This window comes from Protopterus annectens, chromosome 7.part0 (assembly GCF_019279795.1).
Source record: "Protopterus annectens isolate FY-2018-M chromosome 7.part0, PAN1.0, whole genome shotgun sequence".
Classification (NCBI taxonomy): Eukaryota; Metazoa; Chordata; order Ceratodontiformes; family Protopteridae; genus Protopterus; species Protopterus annectens.
This window is the reverse complement of record NC_056739.1, coordinates 246043899-246058998: the sequence shown is the minus strand read 5'-3', so window position 1 is coordinate 246058998 and position 15100 is coordinate 246043899. Positions and strand designations below refer to the sequence as shown.

Genomic DNA, 15100 nt, shown 5'->3' with positions numbered 1-15100 from the left:
TGATGACTCTTACCTTGGCAGTACTGCCCCTCTTCCAGTCATCTAGTTTATATATAGAGGACGATACTAAGTCACACACTGCTTAACATGCAGGGGAAGTTTACTCCGGAGGTTTGGGAGGTGCTGGGTTACAAACTTGTCCCTCCAGTGGGTTTTATTTCATCTGCTGGTGAAGAATTAGGTCCCTGGTTCTAGTATTTGTGGAGGTACAGGACTTGATAGAAAAATAGGAGTTCTTGAACAGTCTGGATTTTAATGGTGTGGTGAGACAGAGATCTCTCAAAATCTATAAGACAGTGAATAAAGGGATACACTTTCCAGACTCTCTTAGTAGTTTAGGGAATTAGGCCTGTGATCTTTTTTGTTAAGAACCTTTGAGATTTTTCTAATTGTTTGATATGTTTAGTGAGATAAATCCCAAAGATGGAATTGTACTCGATAACTTGCAAAATTAATGCAAAGTATAACAGAATCATTACCTGTTTAGACCTTGATGACATTCCTTTGGCAATTAGCTGGGCTAAAATAAAAGGATTTCCTAATAACAATTATCACACAGTGGTTAAAAGTATATAACACAATCCCAGCTGGCCTCCAAAGGTCCTCACCACTAAAACAAATGGATATTGTAGAAGAAACACCAGTATGAAGACCACCACGATTATGCAGCAAAGAAACTTCTTTATTGAGGTACAAAAAGAGATGAGCGCTTTCACGTACGGACTGTACGCTTCTTCAGATCTATTTAATTGCATCTGAACTAATTCCTTATATAGTGCAAATAAATAATAGATTGCATCAATTAACCACTTAATGTGGTAATTACAGAATTAAATGCAAAAAGCTGTTATATCTATTAAAGTGTCAGTGCAGTTTCTGAAAGAATTATAAAGCTGTCTCAGCCTATAAACAAACGAGGTTAAAAACAAACATAAGAGAAAACATAAAGAAGGTATAAATCTTCTTGTCCACATCATATAAAACTCAATACTTAGACAAGTTTTATGAGGTAAAGTACTATATAAAAAACATAGAAAAATACAAAAGCACAAAAACATTATATGTGTATGTCTAGAATTCCCCTATATATATATAAAAAGATTTAGAGGTATTAACATATAAAGAGTGCTTTTAACCATGACTATATAAGCCTGAATGTAGCCCTATGTCTGAAGTTGTATTAAAAGTAAAAGTAAATAGGAATAAAAATAAAAATAAAAATAAAAATAAGAATAAAAATAAAAATGAAAATGAAAATAATAAATAGGGCAGGCTATCAAAATCAACTTAACACTTTTCTCTATTCTAACAGGGCAAAATGAAAACTATTGCATGTTTAGTTAAACTGGAGGCTAAAATATCTAAATGAGAATATTTATTCCTTTTTAAGAAATATTGTATAAGGATATGGAAGTAAATAAAGACGTACATGTTCGTAAAAGTCTGGAAATGCATCTATGTGGAATATACAAAATAAAAACTATATTAAAAATGATGAAAAAAAGTAAATATATATGTGTAATGTAATTTTATGATATTTATATATTGAAGTATTATCTAGAAAAATATATGTATATATGTATATAGACTATAATATTAAAATATGTATAAATAATATAAATTAAGTTTATATATTACAAACATAAAAATATTTAATTTTAAAGTGGTAACATTAATTATAATATATAAATATGAATATAAATATAAGTATAAATATAGATGAATTTAATAAAAACTAATATCTTAGTAAAAGCATGTTTAAAAATATATACAAATATATGTAGATATTGAACAATATATGTGTCTGATGTTTGTCCATATATCTAAATATGTAAGTCATAATTAATATATTAAATTATTTATATTATTCATATGTATGAAGAAATAATAATTAAATCTCATGAATGATATAGGGAATATATATAGTAAAAGTGAGTATGTCAATAGGATATACATCAATTGCTGAGATTTATTATTTTATTTTAAACTTCTCTTTTTAAGTACCAATCTAACACTGATATACTGATTCAGACCTGGGCTATAGTGTGCTTTAAACCTAAGAATCCATTGCAATTCTATACTTTCTAATTCATTAAAAGTGTCACCTTTCCTATTATTTTGATGTACAAGTTGTAATGTTCTAAATCTGAAACTATGGTCAGGATTGTTTGATATATGTTTAGCAAGGGCATTTTTCTGATCTTTTTTCCTAATGTCGTATATATGATTATATATGCGTTCCTTCAAGGACCTTGTTGTCATTCCTATGTAGAACGCATCACAATCCTGACAATTTGCTAGATATATCAGGTTTGAACTAGTGCAAGTTGATTTAAAATTAGGTTTAAAATTAATATCTAACTTAGGATGTGTAAAGTTTATATCGTTAGAGATATAGCTACACATATTACATGTTTTACATGGATAAGTTCCTAGTTCATTATATTTGGTCCGTTCTTCTCTTTGATCAGATTGTTTTATATCATATGTCTTGCTAGGCTTATCATTATACTTTTCAATACATAGTAATCTTTTAAAGTTCTTGCTGTTAGTATAAATAAACTTTGGTTTTATTCCTACCAAGCTCTTTATATCATCATTTGTAAGGAGAATATGCCAGTTCTTTTGTATAATCTCAACAATGGATCTATTATCACTAGTATATCTGGTTTGAAAAGGTATGACACTTTTATCTAACCTATATCTTCCTTGTGACCGATTTAGGCTTTTCTCCTGTATAGAAAAAGTTTGGGATGAATCAGAGGATTTTTTAGCCAGTTGAATCAGTTCTCTACTATAATTTCTCTCTGTAAACATGTCTTCTAGTTTCAATATTTGTTCCATTCTGTCTCCATGGTCCTTGCAAAGTTTGTTAACTCTAATGTACTGGCCCTTTATAATGTTACGAAATATGTGTCTGGGGTGCATGCTACTATATTCTAATAATGTATTCTTCCAACAGGGTTTCCTATAGATAGTATGACTTAGATTACCATTGTCATCTTTAGTAATAGTGATATCAAGAAAGTTTACTTTAGTTGTGGAATGTTCAATAGTAAATTTGAAAAAGGAAGTGGTGGCTTCTAGATGTTCCACTAAATCAAGAAATTCTTCTAACGTGCCATTCCAAAAAATTATGATATCATCCACAAAACGTTTGTATAGTAACATTTTTTCAAAATTAACATTGTTGAATAGGTGCATGCACTCCCAGTAATAGACCACAAGATTCGCATAGGTATTTGCACAGGGAGTGCCCATGGCCACTCCCCATTGTTGCAAAAACAAAATATTGTCATACATGAAGACATTATTACTTAGTATGAGATCTAGAATGGCATTCATCAGAATCTGTTCATTATTGCTAAATTTACCTGTATTGTGAATAATGTATCTAATAGCTTCAGAACCATAGCTATTTGGAATAGAGGTAAACAGATTCTTCATATCCATAGTTATTAGAAGACTGTTAGTAGGAATACCTTCTTTAAAATCTGCTAGTGCTTCTAGCAGCTGATGTGTATCTTTTAAGATTGAAGGTATGTCATCAATGATAGGCCTTAGCTTCTTTTCTATATAAACTGACATAGTTTCAGTAATCCACCCTTCTCCCACTACAATCGGGCGTAAAGGTGGTGGCATTATGCCCTTATGTATTTTTGGCAGCCCTTTTATATACGGAATCTTGGGTTGCTCTATTAAAAAATACTGATATAATTCCTGGTCTATCTGTCTATACATTAGGAAGTCATATAGTTCATGATGTACTGAAAAAATAACTTTTGTCAGGTCATCATTATTTATCTCCTTATAGGTATCAGTGTCTCTCAGCATGGTATGCATTAGCTTATTATATGATGTATTATTTAATATCACTATGCCACCCCCTTTATCGGCTGGTTTGATTACTATATTTTTATCATGTTGAAGGGCATATAAAGATTCCCATTCAGAATGTGAGATATTAGTATATAGATTTTTCATTTTGTTATTAAAATGTCTATAAAAATCTGTTTCACAAGCCTTTGTGAAACATTCAGTAACTGGTGTCTGTGAAGGAGTAAAAGTACTCTTCCTTTTAAAATTATTAGCTTCCTTATCATAGTTATTAGAATGAATTCTATTTTTTTCAAAGATGCATTTCAAATTGACTTTACGAACAAATAGCCGCAGGTCAGTTAACACTTCACTAATATTACTAACCTGGGCAGGTATAAAAGATAAGCCTCTATTTAGCAGTGTATAGTCAGTCTCAGTTAAAGTCCGTTGTGAAAGATTAAAGACTAAATTCTCTGTTCCCTTCTCCGATTTCTGTTGCCAAATGTCGCTTCTTCCCCCAAATGCTTTCTTTTGGTGCGGCCTCTGCTCCTCGATCTGCTCTGGAAGTTCTTCCGAAATTTCAGCGGTAGGGGTAAAAAACCCTCTAGATTACCTTGTTTAATTTTAGGTTTGGCACCTTGTATACTCGCATTCTGTTGAACGAATGCTTGTTGATTAGAGGGGGAGTGTCTCTCACCTCATGGTTCAATATATTCAATGTTGCAGATGACGTAGGGGCTTCTGATGTGGTGACCGGATTCCTTAAGGTGGAATTAATGTTCGTTGAAGCCGAAACATTACTCTGGTTAGCAAAATGTTCTTGGGTTTGACAAGGGTTCACAGGAAGCACATTTTCAGTTGTATTAGCTTCTCGATATCTCGGCCAGGCAAAAACATGATTATTTGCAAAGTCTGTGTGATCTCTATATAGTTTGCGTGTTTTTATCTGTTGTAATTTATCGCCATAGATAGAGAGCTGGTTATACATATTGTCTAGTCTCTGTTGAAATTGCTCCTCCTTAAAGTTAGCCGTAATGTCTTTTGTCAGAGTTTCAGCCTGTATGTTAAGGTCCTTCTCGATCGGTGAAAAATATTCTATTAGAAGCCTTATATAGTTAAACCCCAAATCCAAGTTTAACTGTTGCCATTTTTGTAGTAGTTCGGGGTGGGTTTCTCCGTATGAAGGCATACAGAGAACCCTCATTCCCCTTGGAATTACTTTGAAGTGCAAACACGCTTCCAAATGGCGTCTCTGCCAAGTCAGTCTATACAATTTATATAATGTGTTTTCTAAGTCTCTTAGGGCGACATTAAAGTCTTTTGACTTGTCAATATTGCCTTTCTCTGTATTTAATACAGTTGAGGTGAACTCCATATTAATATTTAGTAGAGGATTGTCTTTCAGTTCTAGCAAGTTGTTCCATTTTCTTACCCCACTTTGTTTATTCGGTGCATAGTCCAGTTCAATTGCAATAGCATCCATCGTGTGCAGGCAGCCAATTACCATATTAGTGTTCTTCCTAGTAGCCCATGCATCATATTAGCAAAGGTACCTGCTGCATATTCATAGATTCACATATTCATAGATACTCCGAGTTCACTGAATCTCATGATGACTCTTACCTTGGCAGTACTGCCCCTCTTCCAGTCATCTAGTTTACATATAGAGGAAGGGACTAAGTCACACACTGCTTAACATGCAGGGGAAGTTTACTCCGGAGGTTTGGGAGGTGCTGGGTTACAAACTTGTCCCTCCAGTGGGTTTTATTTCATCTGCTGGTGAAGAATTAGGTCCCTGGTTCTAGTATTTGTGGAGGTACAGGACTTGATAGAAAAATAGGAGTTCTTGAACAGTCTGGATTTTAATGGTGTGGTGAGACAGAGATCTCTCAAAAATCTATAAGACAGTGAATAAAGGGATACACTTTCCAGACTCTCTTAGTAGTTTAGGGAATTAGGCCTGTGATCTTTTTTGTTAAGAACCTTTGAGATTTTTCTAATTGTTTGATATGTTTAGTGAGATAAATCCCAAAGATGGAATTGTACTCGATAACTTGCAAAATTAATGCAAAGTATAACAGAATCATTACCTGTTTAGACCTTGATGACATTCCTTTGGCAATTAGCTGGGCTAAAATAAAAGGATTTCCTAATAACAATTATCACACAGTGGTTAAAAGAGAGGGACCTAAAGGATTTCCTGATAACAATTATCACATGATGGTTAAAAAAAAGGGACCTAACAACCCAAGTACCTAGGTCCCTAACATTTTTGTCTTATAGAGTTGTGCTGTCTAGAGAGCTGGATGAAGGGATGATTATATACCAAAAAGGATGATGATATGCTTTCTAGCATTTAGTTTGTGTCCATTTTTAGTAAACCAAGAGCTTATTAGGGATAGTTTATTCTGGAAGGTTTGGATGTCATAACGTGACTTAAAAACTTCCAGTTTTCAATTATTTGCAGTTTTTGATAGAAGAAGGTCTTGGCTGTCTGCTTGGAGATCTGATTAGTAAATAACAATATGGAGAGGTCCCATCACTGAGTCCTGAAGGACCTCATTGGTCACTTTCATATGTTCTGAAGAGGCACCTGTGACTCACATTGCTTGGGTTCTGTCTTTGAGCCAGTTTGCTATCCATCTTACTACATATGGGATAGTTTTAAAATATTTAGCATTTATATAATGCCAGCATGGCAAATGGTGTTAAACACCATGGCGGTGTCAAGATAACCTTTGTGCATTGCTTGTCCATCATCTAGATTCTATATAGTATTTTTGAAGAAATTTACCAGATTAAACAGAAAGGATGTACCCTTCACAAAGTCAAACTGTTGAGGGTTAAATCTAATACGATTCTTGATATCAAAGTTGATGAGAACAGGTTTAATATATTCCATTTCTTTGCAGATGAGGCTTTTAAGGCTGACAGGCCTGCAATTACCAAGGTCAGTTGTAAGGCCACCCTTAATGAGTGTCATCACCACTGTTGTGTGCCAGTTATCAGGGACAAAACCTGTAGCTAAATTTAAGTTAAACAATATGAGGATGGTAGCTGCAAAGGCATAATTAGCATTATTAATTAAGTGACCAGGTATATTGTTAGGTCCCACGGAGGAAGTATTTTTGGTCTTGGTTTGCCCATTCAGTAAATATTTAGAGATATTTGGAAAAGTAAGACATTCAGATATTTTGGGGCCTTAAATAGCCTAGGGGTAAAGTTGACAGTTAATTTATTTGCTTAAAATACATTGCTAATGTGGCCTTCTGTTCTGACCCACTTGACACTGTCAATATCCCTGCAATGTAGGGTATTGTGTTTTAGTTCTCTTACATAGCTAAAAAAAAAAATATATATATATATATATATATATATATATATATATATATATATATATATATATATATATATATATAATTATCTTTGGCTTCAGAGGTCTGCTTAAATGTATGGGTCACTTTAATGGACCTGATGGTATTCTTTAATTTGTGTGCATCAGTGCATTACAAAAATTCAGAAAACTCCCTCCCAAACAAAATCCCAGATACTGCTATAGATACATCTCTCAACTGCGAACAAGGCACCCCACACAGTCACTCACAGTGAAGGAAAAAGTCATCCATTCACATCCAACAGAGACAAACAAACAATTAAATTCGTAATTCCCTCCTAGTGCAATCACTTAAGCTGACACATTCACATGTGCTTGCAAACATGCATGCAGCCTAATTCATGTTCTGAAACACACACACACACACACACACACACACACACACACACACACACACACACACACACACACACACACACACACACACGCACATATACACACACAAACACGTAAACACACATCCCCAAACAAACATACTCCCATCCCCCCAATTCCAATCCCCACATCTTCACTGAATATACCTTCACCGCAGTTTTTGCCACAGGAGCAAATGAGTGACTGCTATGTTTATATTTTGGTCACTTGTTCCTCCTAGAATAAAATTTTGCTCTGTTGAGTGATTCTGTGAGTTGCTCTGCTGAACAATTTGGAAGCCATGGACATTTTGAGGGGAAACCACATGGCTAATTTGCATCAGACACTTCCCTGGAGTGCTGCATTAGCATGCAGCATCACTTGTGAGACGCTTCTCTGTGTTGGAGGCCACTGAAGTCTTTGAATTTATAAGGCTTAGCATGATGTAGACACCTTCCAAGTTAAGGCTTATATATCATGCTGATTATTTCTGAATTCCAGGGTATGATCTAAACTCACAAACCAGAAATCAATGTAATATGTTAAAGATGGACCAGGAGATCATTTCTCCTTATCTTTTGAACTATATATTGATGAATCTTTCCAATTTATATAAAATTTATTAAATACTAATGAAATGACAGAGTTTAGAAAACTTCTTTTTTGAATAAAAAGCAAAATGTTAAGGTTTCTAATTAATTATCCTTTCCATAATATTTTGTTGACATCATTATTATTATTATTATTATTATTATTACTATTATATGTACTAAATACCTTATAATCATAGATAATTTCAGTGAATTAGCAAATATGCTATTTTCTGCAATGCACATTTGAATTACACTGAATTCTCAAAATAGATAAAAACCATACATCATGATTTCAGATTTTTTTGTGCCTAATAGCCATTCAGGAGTAGAATGATATGATAAAAAAAATAATTGACTTCAGTGATTGTGTTAGTTTTGGGTGTCATCAAATTGGGTTCAATACTGGTCAGCCTGGGAGGATATGATTGACAGACCATGCTGCTTCACCAGAGATGGTCTGCATCTGTCCTCTCTAGGAATTTAATTATTGGCAAAGAGATTGTCCATGCCTAGTGCCTTTTTTCAGCAATGCTAACCTGATAAACCTACCAATATACTGAAATAAGAAAATGAAGATATGAAGGTGTTACTGCCAAATGCTAGGAGCCTGACGAAGAAACTCCACTCCCTACATGCCCTTCTCACCCTGTAGGACATTGGCTTTTGTGTAGTGACTGAGACATGGTTTAAAACAACATACAGCACTCTAGCTGTATAGGGCTGTAATGTCTTCCACATGTTTAGACCAGTTATTACACAGGAGGTGAAAAAAGGTGGAGGTTTATCAGTCTACATTCTGAAGAGCCTCACATCAAGGCTGGTAAAGCAACATGATATACTAGTGCTTATTTTTGTCTGAATAACCATCAGAATTATTCCATATTATATATTAGCTAGCTGTAGAACTCTCTCTATGGCAAAAGAAAGACAGAACACCTATCTACAGGAGCTAGAATCACTCAGTATTAAATGTAGTACCATTTTTCCTAGGTAATCTAAACTATCTGAGTATAGATTAGGAAATCTACACCACCACTAGTGCACAAGCACAGAGATTCCTGTACTTTGACTAATTCTTCCAGGGCATTTGTATTGACAGAGAACCCACTAGGGAGAATAACATCTTGGATACTGTCCCTACTAAAATAGGAGCATCTTGCACCATTCCTTGCATATCTTCATCACTTGTTAGATTTGACCATAAAGTAGTCTCTTTCAAAATAAAACCAAAACCAGAGATTCCTTCCACCCAAGGTACTTCCAGAAATTTCTTTAAGGTGAACTACCTACTCTTAAGTGATACACTGGCATGTTCAAATCTCTGCCAAGTCCACTTAACTCCACTGAATTTGCAGAAATATGCACCACCACACTATACCAGCATGCAAACAGCTGCATAGATGGAGCTGTACCCCATAGGAACAAGTGCTGGGCAAACCTCAGTAACAAACCAACATGATGGAACCATATCAACAAGCTTTATAATAAAATTTTATTTATTTATTTACATTTGTTAACCGGGTTTGTCCAACTGGGCTTGTGGCCCATTTTCAGTGGAGACCCGAGGAGAAAAGCTCCAGTAATACATTTTAAAACAAGTACAATTTTAAACAATATTGATATAATAGCAGTTATAGCAAAATGATTCACATATGTTGGGTTACATGCATTAAGTTAAAGTTGCATTAAAAAGAAGCTAAGTAACAATTTTACATTGATATAGTTCAATAGGTCAATAATAAAATTTTTTTGTTTGTATAAAATTGTGCAAATGCATAGTAGACACATTGGAGAGAGAGGTGTAATAAGGTACTAAGTATGGTCCTTTTGTGGAAACAAATTTTCACCAAAAGAAAGAAGACAAATTCCCAGAATGTTATAGACCTTGTTTATGAAGCAAACAAACAATATAGGATATTAATAAAACCCACCAAAGCTAAGTCTGAGGCTAAAATATCTACCCAAGCCAAAGACAATCACAAGGCATTTTTTAAATTATGTTTGTATTGTCAAAAGCACAATGCAGCAATTCACTGAACTGATTGTCAGTGATGGTACCTACATTGAGGCTGACGGTATAGAGAACCTACTTGCTGATAAATTTAGCTCTAACTTTACCCCCCTCTCCCCTCCATCTGTCCTCAAGATATACTTTAAATGGGCTCACCTCCTGATATCAAACAAGAATGAGTGCTTTCAAAAGCTAAAAATATTTCATAGATGGGTCCTGAGGCTGAGAGTGAACAAAGTAAATGGGGAATAGCTACAGTCATTCCCATTCATAAAGGAGGACCTTTCACAGACCCAGGCAATTATACATCTAAACGTGTGGCCAGCATCATATGCAAAGCCATGAAAAGACATATCACGATATTAATCAATCAGGACATAGGGGACCTCCCAACACTGGACTCATTTCAGTTTGGATTCATCAAGAGCATGTTCATGCTTACTCAACCTGGTGGATTCTCCTTTTTGAAAAGGTCACTAAAGCAATGGATGAAGGAAATGGTAAACAACACATATCTGCTGGACAAAACTTTTGACACAATTCCCCACACAGGCATAGTAAAAAAGCTAAATAAACCAGGAATAAACTCCTTTGTCACCACTGGATTGCCAACTGGTTCATAGATAAGATGCAGACAATCAAAATATGGAAAGTTACCTCCAGAAAAAGACTAGTCACCCATGGAGTCACCTAGGGTTCTGTGCTGGGACATTTCCTGTTCAGCATCTACTTTTCTGAAGTAAAAGCCAGTACCAAACAGCTCTGGCAGACTAGGTTTGCAGATGACTGCAAGCTGGGAACAGTTATTGAATCCTCAAATGACTTAATCATCCTGCAGGAATGTTTATCTCAGATAAGTAGCTGGTGTCAAAATCATGGTCTGAAACAAAATGCCAATAAATGGATTGATGTATCCTTTGGGAATTCATCTAACCTAGGGAACTACCACATTAAAAATACTCCACAGAGAGTTGACCTAGTTGTACAAGATTTGGGAACTTATGTGGACAGTGACCTAAACTTTGACCTACGTGTCTCTTGTTGTAAGAAAGTCCTTCTATAGTTTGCAGCTTATAAATAAAGGGATTGTGTCTAGATCTATGGATGTCATTGTCCCCCCTTTACTCAGCTATCATTAGACTCTTCATTGAATATAATACCCCCTTTGGCATGTTTCTGTCCAGACACATGAAACAACTGGAATGCCCACAGAGATACCTTACTAAAAAGATACAAGGCTTAAACAGCATGTCCTACATGGACCAACTATAAGCCCTGTCAATGTACCTGTATCCTAAAGACTGCTAAGGACTGACGTGTCTGGCATAAAAGCCATCCTCCAACCTATTAGTGATGGTTTTCTTGCATATCAGCAAATCAAGTGGCTTCAGTAATGCTCGTTCAAAGGATCTAAACCTTTTCTGCAACATCAACAGAACAGTTTGGAGGGACAGGTATATTTCACAGAGGATACCACTGCTATTGAACAGACTCCCCAACTACATAAAACAAAGTTCACCCCCGTCCATTTTAAAATATAACTTAGAGCAATAGATGCAAAACAGAAAATTTACCCCAAGATTGCCGCCATACTGACGGACAAATGCAGCTCCTAAATGTTTTATGCAATGCATGGGTCCCCTCAAATTGTCTATGGTATGATCTCAGTTTTTCTTTTTAGAAGTAATATATAGTTATGGACCATAGGATGGGTAAAACCAGTCTATAACCAAATGGGATAGGTTATTTTTGAGCACAAAAAGGGAATTTGGCTAGGCTTAAAATGTCCCACAAGGTCAGTTAGCCTAGTACTTACCTACGAACCTATAATGTGTCCTACAGGACAGCACATTTTATTGTAGCTAAAATGAGTGATCAAATAAATAAGTAAGGACACAACACAAATGTCTTTTAAAACTCATTATGGTTATGAGTTTATGTATCCTCTTACTATATTCAGTTATAATATTCCACTATTTCTTCTTCTTTTTGTTCCTTTCACACTGATACAGTGCACTGTGTTCTCATTTCCATAACTAAGGTCAGTTGCCGCACACAATTTGCTTGTTGACATGCTACATATAATATCTATATGTATCAGAATGCTTTTTCTTGATTTACACACTGTAATTGATTTTGTGAAGTGATGGCAGTGGATTGTACATATTTTATGACAGCTAGTCACTATTGTATTACTTGAGTTAGTGATCCAAGCAGTCTGCACACGTTTTATTTGACGGTCAGTGGTTTATAATAACAATCCCGGGATTCTGCAAACTTCCGTGCAAGAATAGCTTATTCTTACATGGAACAGACGATTCCCATGTAGCATGGCAGTGCACCATGCATATTCATGAAGGTGTGCTGCTGTGCTGTAAAACGGATACGGTTCCATGTACGAGTGCAGGGGATGTGTCTGGGAGCATTGCTGTTACAATACACATGCCCCCTGCACACTAGATTGCCATACAGCAATTTAAATTGAGCAAGAATGCTCATAACACCCCAACCCATCAGAGTAAGAAATCTGGACAAAGCCATAAGGGATAATCATCCCTACAAAGCCACAAAGTGGATAGAATAACAGGTTTAGCATAAACATGAATATACGGCAGGGTACGAAGCACATAGTGCCCACTTCCCAGCCCGTCAGAGTAAGGAATCTGGACAAGGCAATAAGGGACAATCGTCCCTACAAAGCCATAACGTTGATAGAATAACAGGTTCAGCATTAGCATGGATATTCTGAAGGGTACGAAGTAAAAAACACAACAAATAATTTTTTTTCACATAGGCAGTAAAATGTAAGCGTAGCTGCATGGGTGTGCCCATTGCTTAGCTACCCTTAGCCCAGCTGAAACGGCAGGATAAGTTAAAAAGCAATAGACATCCAGCATAAACAAAAGTGCAATAGTATAATGGTTAGCGTGTATACCTTGCATGTTATCAGTCATGGTTTGAGTCTCACCAAAGCCATTTCTATTTTGTATACATAAACATTCAATTTTAATTTATTTGTTTATTTATGTAGGAAGTAACTTATTTTTCTCAAATAGAATAGCGTATTAGGCCCAGATGTGAGCTGTCAGTGTAATAAAGTAGTAAAACCCCCATATAAACACAAATGCCCCATACAGTACAGTCACACAAGAATAAATGTAATTACAGCACATTGGGGGATGTCAGGGAAAGTAAATAAATCGATATTATGTAATGAATGATGAATCAATCCCATACAGGTGGTAGTCCAATAAAATAAAACATAAGCAACGCTAAGCATTGCACAGCTATGCTGACTGGGAGTAAACACTGTGTACATATGAATACTAAGCAATAAGTAGCCCAGCTAAGTGGATTTGCCCATTGGCAAACAATGCTGAGCCTGCCCCTTTAAGCACTGCCAACCTTAGCTAAGCAGGTTTGCCTGGAGCTTAGCTTAGCTCAGCATTTTCAAAACCATCCAATCACAGCAAAGGGTGGGAAATTGGGTGTATTTAAACCCCACAGGCAGGAATACACCTCATAACTGGTTGTAGCTCTCCACTGTAGGGCATGTGCTTTCGGGCACAGTGCTGGGGCATACAGGAGTCCAAGGTCATGGTAGGACTCCTGGTAAAAAAACATGACTTAAGACTGCTGCAGAACCAGTACCAGGGCCCCCAATATAAAGCGGAAGCCTGGGAAAGTCTTGCCCATGATCTGATCAGTGCCACTGGTATCCTTCAGACTGGTGAGCAGGTCTGGCACCACTATGCTGACTTGAAACAGAGGAAGAGGGATATCTTGGAACAGTAAGTCCAAGAAGCAAGAGAGAGGGGGGAGATGTCCCAGCAGTGTGTAAGTATTCATAGCAATAACTGTTTACCAAAGTCCAGCCTGGGTATGTGATGGATAGGTATGCATAAATGTTTCTCTATTTTCATTACGGCTGAGAGGGCTGTGAACCAGGAAGTCCATGCCAGCAGGTTGCAAAGGCTGCGTTGCGAGGCTGGTGAGTAACAATCCTGCTTGTAGTAGTCATACCAAATAAATATAAAGGAGTAAAATTTCACCTGGCACTATAAAAATGTGTATGGTTTCCAGCGAATAAACTAGACAATATGACAGTAATAGTCCCATATACGTCATATTTAAATAAAACTGTAACTGCCTGGCAATAAAGTTCTAAATCCTGGACTGGTTGTGTTTACTCTGGTATTGTGTGGCACAAAATGTGGCATTCACGAAGATCTGATATCTGAATAGTAATGTGTTAACCACTGTTTCCCACACTGTGCTACATAAAAAATATGTCTAGGGATGTCTGTATAAGAATATTGTAATTACGAGGTCAGATTGTACAACCAAGAGAGACTTAAACAGAAAACATTGAAGAAAGAAACAGCAGTTTCTTAATAACTCACTCTGATGAAACACAGCTAGCTGTATTTTTAGCAGACACAGCCAAGGTTTGAATCCTGAGAGTGGTAGTAAGCTCTATGCATAATTTTAACTAGGATTTTGGGAATATGCGTAGAAACAGTCAGGTAGTGTTAACAAACATTCCCCCCACAGGTCTTCCAGGTAAGTGAAGTAGAAAGTAGCTATAAGACGGTTGAATTATACACTGTGTACAAACATACCACTGGCCAAACCAAGGCCATAGGGTATTGCTATAAAACATGTAGAGTAATGATTAGAGCAATGATCATTAAAGTTGTGAGTACTGCAAGGATGTGCAAGTTGTTAAGTGACATCTCTCCCCACCACCACCATATCTGCAACAATAATCTAAACACAAAAATCAGTGGGTATGTTTTACACCAAACCTATTGTTGGAACATATGTCCTATTGTTCAACAAATGTTGAAAAGTGTTTCTATTGATGTTCCATGTTGAAATACTATCATTGGTGGCCTGTTGCTATCAATGTAACCTGCATGCTGTTGT

General features: G+C 36.0%; 1 protein-coding gene across 1 annotated transcript in view; it reads left to right on the top strand.

The window, feature by feature from the left end:
* The window catches only part of LOC122805934 (extracellular calcium-sensing receptor-like), a 167192-nt gene that overhangs the window by 40766 nt on the left and 111326 nt on the right, over nt 1-15100 (top strand). The window lies entirely within an intron of this gene.